Consider the following 17,500-nt stretch of genomic DNA (forward strand, 5'->3'; position numbering starts at 1 on the left):
AGATATATGTTCTCCTTGGACCGCTAAAGCTTTCTTTATCTATTCCAAATGTTATCATAGATCGTTCGTAAAGCATTCGATTGTCGAACGTCCGAGGATCGCGTCATTGGGAACACGTGTGCTCGATAGAGTGAATTAGTTAGGGGAGCGAACGGCAAGGAGGGTCGCGAGAAAACAAGAAGATGCGCGTATTATTCGAGAGAGAGAGAAAGAGAGTGAGAGAGAGCGAGAAAGGGTGAGGGATAGAGAGAGGGAAGAGGAGGAATCGACGAAGGAGTCATTACCATGTTATACCGACACGCCGACACGGAAACTGTACCGCACGGCGTGTCGGCCTCGAAATAGAATATAGAGGCTTATTTCGGATGCGCCGTCTCGTTGGTCTAGTCCAGAGCTGGTCTAGACCTCCGTACTAGACCGAGGTTCGCCCATTTTACGAGCCGATAGTAGGCGACTCGGTTGGGTGCTGCCTATAGGCGGTCGCAGGTGCACCTTCCACGCTTTATACATACATTTGGTATTTGCTCTCTTCCTCTTGTCTCTCTCTCTCTCTCTCTCTCTCTCTCTCTCTCTCTCTCTCTCTCTCTCTTTGTCTTTCTCAGTCTAATGTTACTTCTATATTTAATAATGCATTTCTCTTTCGACCGAATTATCTAGCGAATTAACGAGACGATTAATTAATTATATTTCGATATTATTTTCTACGTTATAAGGATGTATCGTTTTTATTATTAAGTAAAATATACGATTATTTATAGACAATTATTACTTCGAATGATCTTAGAGAATAGGATATCTCGATTTATTCTGAAAACGTATACGATGGCCGTTTATTTTTAGAAAATCGTGTTACGAGAGAAGGATATCAAATTTAAGAATAGGAAGATGACATTAATTAGATGACGGAACTACTGGTAATTATCTTTTATGTCCTCAAGTTCGATGGCGGAACATCACGTTTTCCGTCGCAGTTACTTCGTTGCGAGCCTGGATATCAACGGGTTATTAATTTTCCGCGGCCGTTATTTCTGAAATTGGTGATTTAGCTGTCGGAGAGCCGGGAAGTCAGTGAGCTTGGCCGCCTCGGCCAAACAGTGATTCACCCACGCTCTAAAAATATATCGAAATACACGCATCGCGTTATGGACCGCGAGTTAGGCACTATGTTAAATATCCTAATGGGTTAGAGAATCTTAGGAAGCGTGTGGAAAGGGAATAGGGATGAAATATTTATAAGTGCTAATTGCTTTCTCTCTCTCTCTCCCCCTCTCTCTCTCTCTCTCTATCTATCTATCTAATTACTCATCTAATTAATTATTGTGAATCTTTCAATAGAATGTTATATTAAAATTGTCAATGGCAATGCGAATTTGAAAAAACAATCGAAATTTTTTCATTTAAACAATATTACAAATTAATCGCCAAATTGATCGCAAGGCCAACACTTTGAGTTCTTCCTCATCGCGAAGACCTAAAAACGTCGTTCTCCGTCGATCGACTTTAGTAGATCGTCGGTGAAAGCGGTTAATACCGTTCGCTCCGTGGTTCAGCGATTCTATGGAACGACCTATCGATGCATCGGCTTGCACATGCATAAACGCTCGAAAGATCCTTTGTTTCTTACTGATGGTGTCTCTTACGATTGCGAATCTTTTATGTTTGATAGCTAAAACTTTTGTGATTAGATAGGCAAAATACGAAATAAAACATTCGACGGAGTGATCTTTTTTTTTTTTTTTTTTGTTTTCTTTCTTTCTTCCTTTTTTTTTCCAGAACAAAATATATACGCATATAATTTTTCTTTATAGAAATGTTATTTCTAAAATGTTTGTAAATTATATTATAGATATTACAGAAGGATAATGGAGATATCTCGATCTCAAAGTTATATACTGTCGCAGATAATACTACGCGTCTATTATATCGACGTTTCTACTATCCAGCACGATGCCTCTTAATTACTTTAACGCGACCCACGTGACCTCCGACCCAAGCTCTCCCAGTCCGGAGGTCGTGTTGTAACATGCATGTGTACTAGCATACGCATACATGGGATATAAACGAGATGCACGTTCCACGAGTACATAAGCATAGAGACGTCGGACTTTCTCGTTCGACACCTACGAATTCTCTTCACGTATAATCCCGTTGTAACGTCGTCGAAAACTATAAACTCAATGCAGTTATCGAAAGTACATATCTTTCTAACATAACTTTTATACTTGACATTAATCTCATTTCTTATCGATTTCATTTTTTATCTTCTTACATACCTGATTAATAACTTTTGAAAATACATATGACCGATCGTCATACGTCCTTGCGTTATCTTTCATTTGAACTCTGACCTCACGGATTTTATGTATTAAGACCAACCCGTCGAAAAATGAACTATATCTAATGCGAACGTTGATCTCTCTCTCTCTCGCTCGCTCTCTCTCTCTTTATCATCTATCTTTGCTTCTTCCAATTACAAAAGTATCCCTATAGTAAAAAACGTTCGTCTCGCGTTCAGACATTTTCTTTTTTCAGGTGCATACGATTGTAAATGTTTGGTACTTTTCTTTTTTATCTTTTTTCTTTTTTTAGTCCTTCTTTCATTGATTTCTATATGCCGACGTCTGGCGCATTATTTTCGTCGAATAATAGATCGTGATATTAATATTTTGAACATTCATGAGTGTCATCGAACAAACCTAGACGCTCGAAATTCACCGAATCGATGGCGCTTTTTATTTTCAAAATTATTTTTCGCCAGTCCGAAGAATATTCATGACAATGCGTGATCCCGAACAAAGGCATCTAACCATCGACGGGTTCTTCTATTTTCGAACATTTATTTTTTTCTTTTTCTTTGTGAATATATACCAAGCTATTCAATCTTTCCCATACGAATGTAGTCCATAGGAGTGTGGTATTAAAAAAATCCTATCTCTTTATTTTCTTACAATTGGGTTCATTACAAATCGAATTGTCAAGAGAAAAAAAATAAAGAGAGAGAGAGAGAGAGAGAGAGAGAGAGAGAGAGAAAAGGAAAAAAAAATTATCATTTATTATATTCCAAAGATATATTTTCAAATTAACTCCTCGAATAATTTTATCGAATGTACGAAATAATATTTATTTATTTATTCGACGTTCCTTCTTCGAAGGAAAATCGATCTCATCGCAACTCACGTCCCTCTTTTCTTCCGTCAGTAATTTTTTTTTTCTTCTTTTTTTTTTTTTCTTCTTTTTCCTTTTGTCTTTTACATTCTCTCTTTCTTTCCCTCCCTTCACCTCCCTTCGCCACTCCTTCCTTTCGGTCCACTCTCTTCTCCTCCTAGCTCGCCTCCTCCGCCGCTTTCGAAGACTATACAAAGGTCGCTTGGATCGGTTCCAAAATTCCGAATCGCACGGGACGACATCGCGGCGATTCCTGCAGCGATTCGGGCTTAAGTGAATTCAGAGTGAGCCGTAAACCGAGGCTAAATAAACTTTGCCCCGCAAAACGGATCGCGTATTCGGCTTCCGTCTGATTTAAGGCAGCAATAAGCCTATCCACAGTCGCGTGGACGCGCGTTCCGCTAATTTCGCGAGTGGAAGGGCCATCGTCCCTCCTTTCTTTTCCCTTCTCTTAATCGTGTCCTTTATTCACTACGTTAATCGTAAAGGAATCCTACGACGAGAAATAATTACGAATAGAAAAGAAATTCTCATAATTTCGTTTTATTCGTACGCGTGCTTTTATACACGGCACATTGACATATTTTTATCAATTGATGGTGAGGGAGAGGGGGATGGAGAAAAGTAAACGAAAAGAAAAAGAAAAAGAAAAAAAAGAAAAGAAGAAGAGGGAGAAAAAAGAAAAGTAAAATTTCAATAACTTATTTTTACGTCGTACATATTCCTTTACGTCGTACGTATTTTTTTTACGTCGTACGTTAAATTATTTTGTTTATGTCGCGAACTCGATGATCTCACATAGTAAAGTTAACTGTAAAGTCGTGGCATAGGCCAGGTATATAGAAGAGAGAGAGAGAGAGAGAGAGAAAGAGAAAGAGAGAGATAGATAGATAGTGAGAGAGAGAGGGGGGGAGTTCTAGGAATCCGTAGATCGTAGCGCGCCAATGTTTACTTATTTTCTCCCGAGCTTCGTAGTTACATTGAACGTATTCAGTCACACCTAGGTCATAGCAGAGTGAACATCGAAGACGATAAATTCTCTCAAATGTAAGTAAGTACTTACTACGTATATATCAATCAAATTAACACGTTATAAAATACATACATACATACTTTCGTTTTCCTCTGATTACAGAGAGTTTAAGATAGAGAAATAAGTAAGTGAGTAAGTAAGTAAGTAAGTAAGTAAGTAAATAAGTGACCGCTGTTAATTCTCTTAAGTACTTTCTTTGCTTTTCTACAAATTGTCTCGTTTCATCGAGTTTCTTCTTAAACGTTGCGCGCCGACGTAGCGATGGAAACGAGACGCGCTGCTGTTGGTGGGCGTCGTCGTCGTGGATCGGAGGAGGCTCCACGTCTGCGTTCTTGCGTGCCTTTATATTCTCTGTTTACCGACGCAAGCGCGATATACGCATGAATTTATGTTCGACAATGTGCAATTATCGCGGACAGATACCCCTCCTGGCTACCTTACATGATCATTAGATACACGCGTAAAGAATATCACGTGAGCAGGATCGGAACGAGAGAAGGAAAGAAAGAACGAAAGAAAGAGAGAGAGACAGAGAGAGAGAGAGAGTGAGAGAGAGAGAGAAAGAGAAAGAAGGATGCTTCTAACGAGATGAAGAGAGGAAGGATAGACAGAGAGAGATGCCACGCAACGAAGGAGTTTAGCGAGTATGTACACGGTCTATAGTGTGCGGGCAATTACCTTAGGAAACATAATTTACACGGAATTGCCATAACCGAGGAATATAAACGTGTACGAGGCACACGCTCTCGTTACCTCTCGCTCCTCCTCTTTTTTTCTCCTCATCCATCTTTTTCTCCACCCTCCTCCCTCCACCTCCATCTCCACCTTCACTTCCCCGTGCTCCATCGTTCTCTTTCTTTTGCTACTCCTTCTCCTATGTCAAGTAATAGCTATTGAAAATCGTGAAATCATGAATAGTCATCGTATCGCCAATTAGCGATGGCAAGTCGTCGTCTTATGAATATTCAGTAACGTTACCGTAGCCTGTCTATTTCGTACTAGCCATACGCGTTTTGTCACGCGATATCGATGCTCTCGAAAGCGTAGGGTGCACGTTGAGAAATCTCTCTCTCTCTCTCTCTCTCTCTCTCTTTCTCTTTCTCCCTCATTTGTCTTCTCACGTTTGAGTTTCATAGGATATTCTTTTCCGATGGGGATCGAGCATCAAAAGGATCGCATTGATGAGATCCGACTGGCGTTTCCGCTCTTTCGAGACGATTGATTTTTTTTTCTTTTTCTTTTTTTTTTTTTTTTTTTTTCTTTTTTTTCTTTCTTTCCTAGCTTCCGATGCAAAAAGGAGAAAGAGAGAGAGAGAGTGGGGGAGAGAGAACGCATCTAATGGTCGCATAATTAAACTCACCGGCGACAGCTTTCCCGTCTTTTCTCGGTTACGATCCCAGACTCGTAGATCAAACGATTTGCTCTCCGCGAATACGCGTATAACCCTGCCGCTCCTCCTACCCTCTTTTTCTGCGCCATCTATATATGTAAGATTTAAATTGATTTTAATTTTATCCTTTGGAATGGTAATCGTTTACTCCCAGATCTCTCTCTCTCTCTCTCTCTCTCTCCTCTTTCTCTTTCCTGTCTTTCTGTCTCTCTGTCAATCGTTTTGTACGAATAGTTAAATCTGCTTTCGAAGACGCAATTGCGGCTACGACATATCGAATTCCCAAAACGTACATATGTACGATTCGAACGGAAGGGCGTTTGATAAACAGCCGGAAGTTGGTCGCGGGTAAACGCCCAGCTTTCCTCTTTGCTCTGATAAAGAACGATCTATGTATGTATGTATGTATGTATGTATGTATGTATGTATGTATGTATGTATTTACGTACGTACGTACGTACGTACATATATATATATGTATGTATGCATGCGGACAGCTGGTCGAACAAAACGAAATGACTTCGCTCTCGATTCTTTATCGTCCTAAATAAAATGTAATCTTCGAAAAGACATTATAGATATGTAACTTTGGAGGGCAATTTTTTTTCTCTCCTCTTTTTTCCTCTTTTTTTCTTCCCCCCCCCTTTTTTTTTTTTTTTTTTTTTTTTTAACTTATCCAGCAGACTCTAGACGAGCTACGAGGTAAAACTATCGTTCGAGAGCTTTCACAGTATGAATTGAAAAAATTAGATCGGATTTTTGTACAAAGGACATTTTAATTTTTTTTCTCTTTTTTTTTTTTTTCTCTAACGCCGAATATAAACTTTTATATGACTGTATAAAAGGAGATATATTATTAATAATCGTCGATTATGATATATCGTTGCCAATTCAATTAATCGACGAGGATACATTAGAAGCTTTTTTAATTACTGAAGATTTATGAATTTTAACGTAAATTCAATAGACGAGGAGATAATTAAATTGGGATATTTTAGAAAAAGGAAAAGAAAAATTCGTTCCAACGTATGGAGATAATTAAAATCGAAGGATCGACGAGGAGAAGAAGGAAACTCGCTATCGACGATCGAGACCTCGTTCCTTCCTCCGCCGCCCTCCGCCCCCGCCCTCCTGCCCCTCCCCGGTCTCTCTATCGTTTCACGCATGTAAATTCATCCGGACGTGACGTGGCGCGAGTCTCGCGGCCGAATCAAAGCTTAAGGCCATCTGTACCAATCGGTGTCCATTAAGTAGACACATGGTCGATTCTGAACTACCTTTTTGATATCATATTTTTCATATTTCTAACCTATTTAATCATTCATCATCGACTAGTATTACTCTTTCGAGTACTCTCTCTCTCTCATATACATTTATAATTCGAATCACTCTAAGAAATATATTTCTTTTCCTTTCCTCCTTCGGTTTATACGGCAACATTTTAAATGGAAACTTAAATGATCATTGAAAGTCGGTCAAGTTACAAATTAGATTTCTCTCTCTCTCTCTCTCTCTCTCTCTCTCTCTCTCTCGATTAGATAAAATTTTTCTTTCAACCTAATATTCAGATTAATAATAGACACAGAAGAAGAAGAAGAAGAAGAAGAAGAAAGACAAGAATAAGATGAAGGTGGTTGTCTCGTGGTGATATTGTCGAACGCGGAAGATGTCTAAGCCCGAACTCAAGTCCGTATCTAAGCAAGCCTCCGGTCTCCGGAGGTCCCTTTTTTTTCTAAATTGTATCTATTGGCTCGTAGCGATTGAAAGTAATTGAATGAAGCGGCCGGTTATTTACGAACGTTTAAGCCGAGCCAACTATCTGTCCATTCATTCGGTCTTGTCCCTTCATTCATTCATCATTCACTCTCGACCGGTGTACGGGTGCTGCATGTATAGCAGTAGTAAAGGCCCATTCAATTGATCGGTGATTGTCTAAATTATAAGATTGCCATACAATGGCTCTCATCTCGACCTATTGGGGTCCCGTTCGCCCCGTTGCGTCACCACTTTAGGACCGGATCGTAAGCGCGAACATATTAAAATGCCTTACCTATGAAAAATCGGACACGCATGAGAGTGAGAGATACCTTAGGACAAGGATCATCCTCACTGATGTTTGCTTGGTCCTAAGATTTTGTCGTCCATTCGATTTGCAGATCGATTATTCGAACGAGAAAGACAAAAAAAGGAAAAAAGAAAAAAAAAATAAGACAAATAGAAGAAAGGGATGAAAGACGATGACGACGACGATGGATTTATTTTACGTAGAAAATATAATCCATTTGATAGTCACGTTTCAAAGAAACATCGTTCGTGGATACCACTGGCCGATTTTCTCTCGACGATCTCTCCGGAGATTTGATAATCCAAGGAATTACGATAACTCGATGATACGTGGGAAATCTCTTACTACACGTCATTATCGCTTACTCTTGTTTTCATTCATTTCTATTCTATCGTATAATACAATGAGAAAATTTTCATTACTTATCATCATCATCATCGCGTTCTCTATAATCGTCTTCTATTCGAATGTTTTTAATGAACAATAATAATTCTTTATACTATATAATATCGACAAGAAATTTGGATAATAATTTGTTGTTTTCCTACATGATTTTACGAATCTACCATGGAATTAAAAAGTAATATTTAACGACACTAATATTTATCGTAATTGTTTTAAATTATTATATTAAATGTTTTTAATGTAAATAGAAAACGACTTGATTTTTTTCTCTCTCTTTTTGTCTCAATATATTTTTAAAAAAAGCAAAAGGATTTTGATGTCGCTTCTCTCTCTCTCTCTCTCTCTCTCTCTCTCTCTCTCTTTCTCTTTCTCTCTCTTCTCTGTATCCGCATCTGTATCTGTCTATGCGTACGCATGCTAATCCTCGAAAATAGGCTTAATTACAGACGCTTCGGAAACAGGATAATGGTGGCACACGCGTATATGGCCATCTCGTGTCCGACTAACTAGACTGGCGCTCCCGTGAAATCGGTTTATCGTTTCTGAGGAAAAGTTCCTTCGAATTCTAACCGAATCCGTCAGTTAGCTTACACCAACGACTGTGACGGAACTTCTCCATGTGCTGTTCGGTCACTTACGTATTACGCCTGGAGAAGTGCAACCCGTTGTCAGTCCAACTTGCAACCATTAATTAGCATTCGCCACTCTCTATTTCTCTCCCCCCCCCTCTCTCTCTCTATCTCTATATCTATATCTCTCTATCTCTCTTAGAGTCAAAAATGTATTATCTTGTACGGTGAATGATTCAATTTTGATGAACTCAATGAAGAAGTCTGAGCTTGGTTCATTAGACATATCGATAAATTTATATCAGAACGATTAATCATATATAGTTAATCGTTCAGTCATTCATATTATATTCATTCATTCATTCATTCATTCATTCACTCACTCACTCATTCATTCGTTCATTCATCGTTGGAATCAATGTATGAATTTAATTTTAATACGATTACGATCGATACGATTTGAAGATCAATTAATATTTCCTCCGTTGAGTAAATAGAACCTTGATAATTATTAAGAATAGATCCGTGGATCGAGGACATGTATGAAGAATAGCTTTAAACTCGAAGATGTTGTATCTTGAGGAAAGGTAAAAAAAAAAAAAGAAAAAAAAAAAAAAGAAAAAAAGGAAAAAAAAATGGAAAAAAAATAAAAACGTTAGACAAGGACGGACAGGCATGCGGTAGTAATTTTGTAAAGAAATCAACGGTAATTACGATAAACGTTTCATGTTACGCGCATCGAAAGTTATAAGAAGCGATCAGTAAAAGCGTTCGCTCGAGACATAAAGATGAGAGAGAGAAAGATTCTATGTATAAAGGGAAAACAGCTGGCATTAATGTTTTACAAATCGTGAGTTGTATGTGCATACGTATATAATACGTTGTCGTGAAATAAATTGACGAGATTGCCGACGTTTACAAATATCTTTATCTAAAAATTACTGAAATGGAAGGATTATAACAACGAGATCTCCTATGTACTTTTATCTCGGATCTAATAATATTAAAACTAATTGATGATGGTTCGAAGCTCGAATGAATGATCGGATTTATTTAATCAGTGATTTGGATGTAACGTTTGAATATTCTACGTAAATTGGAGCGACGACGGTAGTTGAAGATGGAAACGTTTTGTTCTTTTCGTAGACGCGAAAGCGGGAACGAGTTCGCGTTTTGCGGCCGTGCCGCGCGTAAACGATCGTAAAGCAAAGCGATCTTTGGTTTTTCTCTCTCTCTCTCTCTCTCTCTCTCTCTCTCTCTCTCTCTCTCTCTCTGCATTTCCTTCTCTTGAAAGAGCGTTCCCGCTTCGTGCCGTAACTCGCGTTACTCGCGTAAAGCCGTCGAAGTTATCTGTGCATCGAGCGTGAGTACATTCTAAGTACGCATAAATACAGCACTGAATGCCGCTCACCGCGGCTTGTATTTAAATGTGAGCACGAGAGGAGGATCCTCCTTCTCCTCCTCCTCCTCTTCCTCCTTCACCTTCTCTTTCTCCCCCCCTTCTTCTCCTCCTCCTCCTTCTTCTTCTTCTTCTTCTCTTCTTAGTCGCACGCGCGCACTCACTCGGTTACTCGCTAGAGTATATAAGAAATAGATGGAAGGATTACATAGAGACGACGAGCTTGTACGCATCGTTCGACACGAAACGCCAACCGTAGTTGAGTATACATATAGAGATGTACGATCGAGCGAGCGAGTGAGTGAGTATCAAGCGGATACGCACGCGTGTTCGGAACGGTGAGTAGCTCTCGTTCCGACCCCCTGCTTTTCCCCTTTCTATACACGGTGTTATCGAACTTTCCTATCGACCCGGACAGACCTACGATCGACTACTTCCATCTGTTTCCTATCGTATCCGAGATTCTACAACGGAGATTTTTATATCTTACTTTTATTTATTTTACATTTCTTTTTATTAACAAAAACCCCTTTTTATATACGTACATATACATATGTATGTATATATGTATATTTCTTTTTCTTTTATTTATTTATTTATTTTTTTTTTTTTTTTTTTTTTTTTTTTTATACATAAATATTTTAGGAAAACATTGTTAAACACGAATATCATCATTCAACTTTTGCGTCGTCCTATATATAAACCGACTTCGTAATATTATCATCCTTCTATTGCAGACGATATGGAATTCATTCTCAACGGAAGACAAGCTTCGAGTTTTTGTCAAACGATTTCATTTAAGATTAAAATGTACGTTCGGAAGAAAATTAACCTGGATGGTTGGAGGAGGAACTCTTTTTGTGACTGAGAACCACGGAACTTTGGTGCACGAGCACCGATCAAACTTACGATAATATTTATTAACCCTAATTAGGACACCTACGCGTAATCCGGTTCGCTAATATAACGAACTTTGTTAAGCATATAGACTTTCGAAGCGAACAACGAAATTTTGCGGTAAAGTATTTAAATGCCAAGTGCGAGAAAGCCATGACAGCTGGGAAGCTTATAATCCTAAGCTACCTCTTTGTTTCTTATATTGTCTCGTTTTATTTTTCATTGTTTATTCTTCGTTTCATTTATTTTTCTCCATTTATTATCATTTTTTTTCTTTTCTCTCTTTTTTGTTTTTTTTTTAAATTTATTTCTCTCTTGCTTTTATTTTATTTTATTTTATTTTATTTTATTTCTTTTTCCTTTTTATTGCCTCGCACACGCACATTTATTATGAACGAATTTATCGAGAAATATCAACGAAACGAGCTAGACGATTTAGAGGATCCAAGGTGCACGTGCTTTAATTGGAAGCTTTCGTGAGTCAGCGTCCAAGCGTGAGTAACTCGTATGTTTCTGAGATTTGCTGACAAAATAAACATTTCGCTTATTTAATCGTTTGTTACATTGCTTTGACGTTAGCATAAATAATCTAATCATAAGGGAAAAATTGATACGAATTATATATTTTGTTTAGATAAATATATGTATATATATATATATATATATATATATATATATATCTCTTTTTTTCCTTCTAATTTCATTCTATTCTCTAACCTAATTTCAACCTATTATATTACAAATCTAATGAGATTTTTTCACCAAGTCAAAATCTTCGCACGGTAGGTTGGTAGGTAGGTAGTAGGTAGATATAGGTATAGATATAGGAATATATATACATATATATACACATATAAACATATACGTGGCACGACGAAACGAGTTTTGCATCATCGCCTTCTTTTACGAAATAAATTTCAATTAAAGCACTTTCTAATCGTAAGTCCTCGCAATTAGAGTGGACGAAATTGTGAGAGTAACGTCGAACGTCGACGCGCAGCGCTTCGACGTATTTATTTTGCTATCTATATCAAACTCTGCCTATATACGAATTATTAAACGTCGTCGCATTAAAATCTGATTTATTCTCGTCCTTTCGTCATTTCTGAATTTATTTAACGGTGCGCGTTGAAGCATATACCAAGAAGAGTATCACCACCGTGTGACCGTCGAAATTTCTAATAGTTCAAAGAAGAGACTATCGTGTGCTCTCTTTTCTGTTAATAACAAAATTCTTGTTATAACCATGTATACGTAATTTTTTGGCTTTCCATCAAAAATATGCTTAGCATAATTGATTGAAGTAACAGCTGTTTATTTCAATAAACAAATCTCTTTCTCTTTTTCTCTCTACGTTACCTGATGATTTCTAACAACGCGACACTTTAGTAAAATTTCAATTGATCCTTTTTATCGCAACTTCGAGACGTTAGAAGCATAATTGATTTCAAATGGATGGAGATTAAGTGCGAGCATACGTTAAAGAGAGAGAAAAAGAGAGATGGAGAAAGAGAAAGAGAGATAAAGAAAGATATAGAAGGGAAGCATAAAGCGTGGCCGCGCGAAAATAGCGGTAACTCGGTATAATGCGATGCAGCAGCGGATATACTATTACTGTAATGTCCGCAGTACGCGAAGTCGGCAGGCTTTTGGTATATATGCGTGACACGTATACCGTGTCGGGCTCCTGTCGCTCATAATAAAGGCCTAAAACAATGTTCTAAACGACCACTAAACGATATCAAAAGTGGATATATCTGGACCAGTCGAGATAAAACTCTATAAATATTACTATATAAATATATATATATATATATATATATTACATACATTAGCTATATATATTTGTATCATTGATATTTATTATTATATACATACAATATATCTTTTTGTTTTTATATATTTATTTTTTAAATGTTAAGATTTAACTTCCATAGATATTCGTTCGTTCGAGAAACAATGTTACATGAATCTTGAATTAGTTTCATCCATGCTCGTTATCGCGTCGTCTTAATGACTTTCGGTTCCGTAGACGGATCGTTTCACTCTCTCATTCTCTCTCTCTCTCTCTCTCTCTCTCTCTCTCTCTATCTCTCTATCTATTTATCTATCTATCTATCTATCTATCTATCTATCTATCTTTCTCTGTCTCTCGTTCTCTTGGAGGATTCCGGTATCCGGTCGAATAAGCTGTGACCGTCGATTACGCTACCATCTAGCTTCTTATCTTAACAGCATCCGATCGTGAATCACTTGAAAGTTCTTCTTCGAGTATACGATTTAATGAGGATAAAACATAAATATATATATATATATATATATACAAAGTAAAATAATATCGATATTTATAAAATTACTTAGTCTTGCTTAGATCCCTTCTCTATCCCTATCGTCCAGCCCGAATCTTTTTTTTTCCATTGACTTAAAAGGAATGTTTTATAATCGTTATTAAAAGAAGTTTTAAGAGAGGAAAGAAGAAACGGAGAAGTAAAGAAAAAGGGGCCAACGATCGTTGAAGGAAACTTAAGCTCGAAATAGAGTACGGATGTGAGACAAATAACACACGTGCAGCCATTCGTTTCGATCTCCGAGCGATTCCAGATACAATGTTTTTGGTTGCTACCAATGCGGCCGGTTTAGGTTGAAACGGGGGTTGGAAGGAATGAAGGAAGGAAGGAAAGAGAGAAAGAATGAAAGAAAGAAGGAAAGAGACAGAAGTAATGAATCCTGCTTCCTTCCGGTTATAAATGAGCGCATTTAAGAACGTAGAGAGGAACATGAAATGGATGAAAGAGAGAGAGAGAAAGGGAGAGATAGATGAAGAATAAGAGGATGAGCTTAAGAATCGGTTCATTCAAAAGCAGATAAAACAAGTTCCTCGATGGATTCCCATCAGAGATCTGGAAGAGTATATATATATATATATATATATATATATATATATATATATCTGTCTGGCTTACGTTAGCATATCTGGATTTAAGTGTCGCGTAGTGACATAAACTCTGCGATGATGATGGTGGTGGTGGTAATTCATACTTGCGTTGTTAATTCTAACGTTAATAAATTACGATCTTGTAGGGACCATATCCTTGCCACACCTTTTTCACTTATCCTACGTATTTTCATGCGTGTAAATGGATTCGAATTGAAAGAACGTGAAAGAAAAAATTGGTCCGATTCGTAATCCCCGAAGTAAACTCGACGTACGTCCCTTTAAAAATCAAAGGGAAAAAAAAGAAGATGTATCTCAAATTTTTACATCGAATCGAGATCTCATATATATATATATCGTCGCTCATAATCGAGATATATTCCTTGTTTGCTCGAGGCACTTAATAACGAGAGATACCTCTCGAATATAACCGCAAATATTTAACCGCGTACGATCGCTTCCCGCACTTTTGATATTTGAGTTTCCATTTAAAAAAAAACACTTGGTCCCGTCACTTAATCCTATTTTCTTTCCGTTGATGATTTAAAGGGAGTCATATAAAAAAAAAAGATCGGGGAAGGGATAGGCGATAGGTGGAGGGGGGAACAGGGTGGAGGGGGCAGGGGATAGGTTAGATAATAAAAAAGAAAAAAAAAAAAAAAAGAGAAAAAAAAAAAAAGAAAAATTGGGCTCGCCCAATCCTCGCTCCCGACACCTTTTCAAGCTTACGACTTTAACAATGACTAGTTTTCCAAGCGCAACAAAGCTTGATCGAAAAGAATCGACCCTCCTCCAATCATCGAACGCCGAAGGTTCCCCTCCCCCCATCCCCCCATTCTGCTTCTTTTTTCTCTCTCTCTCTCTTTCTCTCTCTCTCTCTTTACGATTTGTACTATCTAAGAATGGGGACGGTTTACCTAAAGAGAAAGAGAGAGAGAGAGAGAGAAAAGGGTGTCCCTCTCTAGAACACGCCTAATTTTTTTCGAGGATATCCGATATGCAGATCGGAAGGCGAAAAGTGTCTATGCAAATGCTGACGGTGAATACAAAAAAAAACGAAAAAAAAAAGAATAAAGAAAGAAAAAGAAAACGAAAATAGGACCCCCAAAAACTGGTTCTTCTCTGTGCCGATCTTCCGTTTCATTTTCGTTCTCTCTCTCTCTCTCTCTCTCTCTGTCTCTCTCTCTCATTCTACGTACCAAAGTAACATATGTATGTGTGTCTATATTCGTTCAAATCTTTCATGTGTGCGGCCTATAATAAATCGTTTCTTTTGCTTCTTCGTGTTAACCGTGTGTTTTATGGATCGTCCTTTGTGCTTTTTCCTTCGAAGGGGTGTACTACTGTAAAGAAAAAGAAAAGAGAGAGAGAGAGAGAGCACGCATATTTAATGTTTCTCTGGCACAGCCTTCGAAATACGAAAACGTTGACGTTTCAACGGTCGCTGGACTTAAACGCGCGTGTGAAAGCTCGCAATGGTATGCAACGATGCAAACGATCTTCTTGTAAAACTCGTCGAACATTAAATCAATTCTCATTATTTATTTATAACTAATCACAATGTCCAAAATATTTCAATTAATTATCTTCTTTTATATCGCATTAATTCACTCGCAAATATTTCAATCGATCTTTCATTTTCTTTTTTTTTTTTTTTTTTTTTTTTTTTTTTTTTTTTTTTCTATCAAACAGGAAAGAAAAACGAATCTGTAATAATATACGTTGTCAAAATTGATTAAGATTACGATACGAGTAATATGGGTTAGATTATTACTACGTTGTTTGAAAGCAAATTAGATTAAAAGAAAAAAAAAAAAAAAAAAAAAAACAGAAAGAAAAAGAAAAAGATGCATTTATGAAAAAAATTCATCGTCATCAAGCTAGTGCTCACTTGCCTGGCGACTTATAGAAAATCTTTTTTTTTCTTTGGGAAAGGACCATGAAGGTGGGAAAGAGAGAGAGAGAGAGAGAGAGAGAAAAAAAGCGTAGAGCGCTTAGCTGGTCCTCCGAGAAGCTACTCGTAACTTCGTCCAGGAAGGCCCGGAGGTCTGACTCGTTGTAAATCCAATTAGCGCCCGTGGCTTTGAAGTGGCTTTTCCCACTTGTACTTCCAGTTCCTCCTTCGTTTCTCTGCCCGTTCAGACCGGTGTCAAGGACTCGCCGGAAGTATTTCTTTCTTCTCCCATTCCGAATTCTCTTTCAATTTCTTTTTCTTTTCTTCGGTTTATATGTTTTTCCCTTTGGGTGAGACGATCCATGGGTGATGCTGCCCTCCTACATTTTGTTTCTTCGTATTTAGAAAATTGAATTTTTCTTTTTTTTTTCAAATCTCTCTCTCTCTCTCTCTCTCTCTCTCTCTCTTTCTGTTTCAATTTTTTAGTCACTGTAAAAAAAAAAAATAATCTATATAACGTGATACAATATAAAGCAAATAATATCCATGAATTAAATAATTATTATTTAATAACAATTTATCACAAACATACATATAAATATTTCATTAAAGCGCGCGCACATACATATATATTACGTATGTATGTATTATATTTTATAAAGATATTTGATCGAATAAAAAATATATGATAAGCGACGATCCCTCGCATAGTAGTCGGATCGTTGCGCGCGCACGTGTACGCTACGAGACGCGCGCATATACACGCGCACATATCAACAACAACGAGGGGAGGACGCGGCTCGTTCTTCACCAGTGATCCTCGGCCGTGTGTTAACGAGCAATATGCGTCCGGTTCAACGTGTTTATATAGATCGTCGTCGGCATAAGCAGTCATCTTCCTTCATCTATACTCCCTCTCATCATCCACTCCTTAGGAAACTTAACGTCTCCTCGTTTCACGAGACGTTGCACTTTTTCCCGTCTTTGCGCCCTAATTCATTTTCATTTTTATTACAATTCTTGAAGTTTTTCTTTTTTTTTTTTTTTTTTTTGTTTTTTTTCCTTTCTTTTTCTTTTCTTCTTTTCCTTTCTTTTTTCATTTTAAATTATCAAGCTAATTATTAAGGTGATTATACAATCTATACAGTTATTATATACGATTGTATTTCGTTCGAACGAAATAAAGCATTAAATAATCCCCTTGTATTTCTAATATATTAACCATCTGCGATCTCACAAAGAAATCGTCGTTTGCATATGACGGTTTGGCGACGGAGGAGGTTTTAGTGGGGAAACTGAAAGAGGGGAGAGGTCTTAGGATGGAAAGAGACGGAAGGGGCCCCTCCCACCTCCCCCTCGGTTGTTCGTTGCATTCTGACACGTGATTGTACCACGAAGATCAGAAAGGATCTATGCTTCACTGCACCTCCGCCATTACCTAAGCGCGATCGCGTATCTTTTGAACCGATAGGCGAGAAATTCCAAGTCTTGTTGTTTTTTCTTCTTCTTTTTGTTTTTCTTTTTCTTTCTTTTAGCCAATAAAAGAATGTCGAAGGGGTGGGGATCGGGCAGGGGAGGATGAAACGGAGCGGCAAGACGAGCAAAATGAATTTAGAATTGAAATGATTCGACCCAATAATTAATTATCCATTAATATGGATTCTCGAAGAAGAAGAAATTCTTGAGTTCGTACAATTATTCTCATTTTAATTACCGAACATAATTACAAACCAAATACTCCTCCTCCT

General features: G+C 37.6%; 1 protein-coding gene and 1 long non-coding RNA gene across 5 annotated transcripts in view; both read left to right on the forward strand.

Annotated features, from left to right (window-relative positions):
* The window catches only part of cut (homeobox protein, cut), a 140,648-nt gene that overhangs the window by 7,227 nt on the left and 115,921 nt on the right, over window positions 1-17,500 (forward strand). The window lies entirely within an intron of this gene.
* Window positions 4,173-8,161, forward strand: LOC118445298 (uncharacterized). Its single transcript, XR_004839220.2, has 3 exons — window positions 4,173-4,216; window positions 4,301-4,322; window positions 7,168-8,161. It is a non-coding gene; the product is annotated as an uncharacterized LOC118445298 (long non-coding RNA).

The sequence above is a fragment of the Vespa mandarinia genome, chromosome 18 (genome assembly GCF_050613455.1).
Source record: "Vespa mandarinia isolate Hongniang chromosome 18, ASM5061345v1, whole genome shotgun sequence".
In the NCBI taxonomy this organism is placed as follows: Eukaryota; Metazoa; Arthropoda; class Insecta; order Hymenoptera; family Vespidae; genus Vespa; species Vespa mandarinia.